At 32.5% G+C, this 4,556-nt stretch overlaps 1 pseudogene; it reads left to right on the plus strand.

Annotated features, from left to right (window-relative positions):
* The first annotated feature begins 1,516 nt into the window (after nt 1–1,516).
* LOC109187119 lies at nt 1,517–3,415 on the plus strand (annotated as a pseudogene).
* Nucleotides 3,416–4,556: the final 1,141 nt, after the last annotated feature.

The following is a 4,556-nucleotide window of genomic DNA, read 5'->3' on the forward strand; positions in this document are numbered from 1 at the left end:
TGATGCAAAGGAAAATATGGTGGGTAGGGACTTGCTATTTGCTATCTAATCGCAAATTATTCTGGGACCCTGTCACCCGGCCCACATTATTATATTATATATATATATATATATATATATATATATATATATATATATAAAGCATTATACCCGTGCGATGCACGGTCTAGAAATTATATTTTAATTTAAAATGTTAATGTAATAAACGAAGCGAATGTATATGTCAAATTAAATTATACACATGACCTCGCAAAAGGTTATCAGTGGATATTAAAACAGTAAAAAAATCTTGTAAGTAGGTAATCTTATTATTTAGAAAAACAATAGATAAGAGTTATAATATTAATGTTTAAAATTAATATTTTATTTACTAATTATTAAAATTTCATGGTAAACCGCAATTAGTGGTTGAAGTACAACTCTTATTAAGATCATTACAAATTTAAATTTTTAGTCCTTAGGGTTGCTAACTCTAGACGCGGTCACATACAATTGGTCGTGTACTTCATGCATTGTCACCAGTCATTATTTTGGCATCAATAACATGGTCGAACAATCTTGTAATAACCAATCTCGTACCATTGCATAAGCCTATTGAGTGATTTATATTCCACAACAACACTACAAATGATGCAACTTTCAATGTTAAGGCATGGTTTGGAATACTCGATGCTCGAACTCATTAAGAAACTCTAGAGTCTGGACGTTTCCATTTTGATCATTGATCTTAAATATTTGTGGGGCATTTCCACTGTTTAATTTATACACTTGTCAACCTTGCCACCTATTGAAATAAAACATAACATATTGTTATGTCCTAATGTTTTCCAAGAAACTTGTCCTTTTTTACTTTTTACAAAGAATAGGTCATATAATTTGCTTGGAGGGATGATCATTATTGACGGTAACTTAATCTTTCTATTAGAACAACATAGTGTTATTAATGTTTAGGACGATAGATAGCAAATCCACTAAACTCGAAGAACTTTTAGCTGGCATTAACTCATTACAAATAATACTAGAAAGGAAGGGTGATTACTAGGTTCAAATACAATCATTTTTATTTTTAATATATTACAAATTTATTATATATAAATTTATTATATTTTGATATATATATATATATATATATATATATATATATATATAATTATTCTTAATGTACTATAACTCAATATATTAAAGTTGAACATACATTAATAATCAATCTTAGTGTCGGTATAAATTTACTGTAATGGTGTACATTGTAGTATTGTATATTTGCCAAGGGATGGCAGTCATGGCACCACCCAAGTTTAGATTTTTTAATTTTTTTTTGAAGTCTTGATTTTTTAAAAATACGATTAGGGGTTAGATCAAGTTATAAGTTATAACAAAGTGATAATTAGTTTTGGAGTATAACCGCTTCACCGCTTCTATAAATCTTTCTACAAAATGGCTCAAAGCTCATAATCGCAAATTTGCTGTGTCCATTTCCCCCCAAAATTCCCCACAATCGCTAACTGCTATCGCAACGATGTCGTCGGAGGCTGCGGAGGAGAAGAAGGTGACGGTGAGAAGTTCCGATGGGAGAGGTGTTCGAGCTGTCGGAGACTGTGGCTCAGCAGTCGGAAACTTTAAAGCACATGATCAGAGACGATTGCGCCGAGAACTGCATTCCCCTTCCGAACGTTACCGGAAAGATCCTCGCAATGGTGCTTGAATACTGTAAGAAGCACGCCGTGGTTTCGAGTGTGAATGAGCTTATTTCATTCGACATAGACTTTATTAGAGTCGACCAGACTACTCTCTGCGACCTGATACTGGTAATTTTATGATTCTGAAGCTTTAAAATCATTTATATTCCCAAGTTTGTTTGTTGTGATTACATTATTTGTATTTGCATTGCATATCGATGATTATTAGCTTGCTTATTACTGTGAAATAGTAGGAACTCTACGCTAGTTGCTTCGTTTTGACTGTTATGTTTTAACTGTTCTTGATTTTAGCTCAGATCTCTCCGTTTCATGAAAGGCTGGTTTCTTGATTACTAGAAGTTGTGTTAGGTGTAATTGATTAGGTAGTATACTAATTTTGAATTTTCTCCTCTTCATTCCCATAAAAAGAAGATAGTTATACCACTGAATGCTAAATGATGTTAGTGTTCAACTGATGTAGTATTTGATTGTTGTTTTCTGTTGACATGCAAGTATAGATGATGAATAACAATTGTTATTAAAGCATATCGGACACTTGAAAGCTCTATTGCAAAACATTGAAACAATTGTGCTAGTTTTAAGAGCTGAGTTTATCTTCTTTTTCTTCTTCTTTTTTTCCTTGTGGAAAAAAAAAACAAAAGAAAATGAATACTTTGTGTTCAGACTGATATGGCATATGATTGGTGTTTTCAGCTTATTCTATTGTGACATTCAAGTATGGATGACAAATGACAATTGTTATTCAAGCATATCAGTACATGGTTAGCATCATGACATCATCTACTGTAGCTAAGATGACACTTGAAATCTCCATTGCAAAACATTGAAACAGTTGTGCTAGCATAGTTTTGAGAGTTGAGTTTATTGTTTTTTTTTTTTTCTTTAATTGTGAAAAAAGTTAATGAATACGTTAGTATTCAGACTGATGTGGTATATGATGGGTGTTTTCAGCTGATTCTCTTGTGACATCTGACATGTAAGTATAGATTATGAATAACGATTGTTATTCAAGCATATCAGTACATGCTTAGCCTCATCTACTGTAGCTAAGATGATTATCACACTTGGAACTACTGGAAAACATTGAAATAGTTGCTAGTCTTGACTCTTTAGAACTGAGTTCATCTTATTATTTTTCTTGTGAAAAAAATTAATTAATACTTGGTTCCTTTTTAAACTAAAAGGTAGTGCAATGATGAGTTTCTTCATTTCAAATGTTTAGCCTGGTGGTTTTTATGATTAAAATTGTATCAATGATTACATTTTATGATGAATGTAATACTTATGTTTACTTTAGTTTTAGTTTTCCTTTCTCCCTTCTCTGTTTTCTGTTTTTCAAATGTAAGTAAATGCATTTTCTGTCTTTTTGTTCTTTAATTTTCCATTCTCCCCCCTGTTAGTAATTAAACAGTACATATTATCCTTATGATTGTTATTTGATCTTTTAGGCTGCGAACTACTTGTGTATTAGGGGCCTTTTGAAACTGAGTTGCTCAACTTGGCGGAAACGATCAAGGTCTATTCTCCGGAAGAATTTTGCAAGAATGGTAATCTCCACAAGAGATCCACACAAGCCCTTTAACATCTTGCATAAATTTACCCCCGAGAAGAATGACAATTTCCAGAAGAGATACTCGCAAGATATTTAACATCATGGATGACTTTACCCCGAGGAGGAAGAGGAGATCTGTCGGGAGAACCAGTGGGCTTTTGAGTGATATGCTATAACTCTCTCCATTTATGGCTGGTTCTGAGTCATGCCTGCAGATGCTGCTGGATAGTTGGTTTTAATCATTTGTTTGATTCACTGAATGCTATATTTCATGATCGTACTGTGCCTTTGTTCTTACATATTGACACTATCCTGAATTCTGTTCCTTTTGGTGATCTCTATGAACTTGCTATGGAAAATATAGTGCTTATAGCATATGCTAAGCAGCTTAGAAAAGATTATATTAGGAGACTTACTGCAGGCTCCCCAGTGGCTTTGTTATAGGTTTTGTGTTACCAAATGAAGCACTTGCAACTGGAATTTTAGATCATAGTTGAACTGCGTTCAACTTTGTACCACATTACGAGTCTGGAAAATTGAAATTTGTCTATTTAGAAAACCCCCAGTTACTATATATATGCAATCGATGATATAGGCCATATCCACACAGTTGTGGACTATCATAATACGCCTCAAATATGTATATTGTCAAATGATCATGTAATATAATTAAAATGATACGTTAGTTTTGTTATAATGAACCTATTGTATGTATAAAATGAGTTTGAATAGTAAAGAGCTTATATACAGATATGCATTTTATCAAATATGAATGTGTTTTGGATGCGTATAAAATGATACATGAAATTAGTGTGTGAGAAAAATGAAATTAAAACAGAGCTCATACCATGGTCCATTTCAAAGATTTACCTACTATATAAGAATGCACACAGAATAAACTCTATTTATGTGCAATAACCTCCAAATCATTGGTAACAATTGGACCTATAATCTTTTGTTACCCGAAAAGGCTAGAATATGTCATTTTATGCAATCGTTATACCCTACACCACGGCGCGCGTAGCACTGCGCCGCGCGCCTCCCAAAACGACGTCGTTTTGGGAGGCGCGGTAGGAAGTTGTTGTGATTATGTATATTTGTTCCTACAATTATGTATATTTGTTCATACAATTATGTACATTTTTTATACAATTATGTACATTCTTTTTATACAATTATGTACATCTGAATCATGAAATTGTTGTGTATTATGTCAAGAGTTGATGTGTATTATGATAAAAGTTTATGTTTATTATGTATTATGTTAGATTATGTGTATTATCTTTTAAAAAAAAATATGTATATTT

The sequence above is a fragment of the Ipomoea nil genome, unplaced genomic scaffold (assembly GCF_001879475.1).
Source record: "Ipomoea nil cultivar Tokyo-kokei standard unplaced genomic scaffold, Asagao_1.1 scaffold0189, whole genome shotgun sequence".
NCBI lineage: Eukaryota > Viridiplantae > Streptophyta > Magnoliopsida > Solanales > Convolvulaceae > Ipomoea > Ipomoea nil.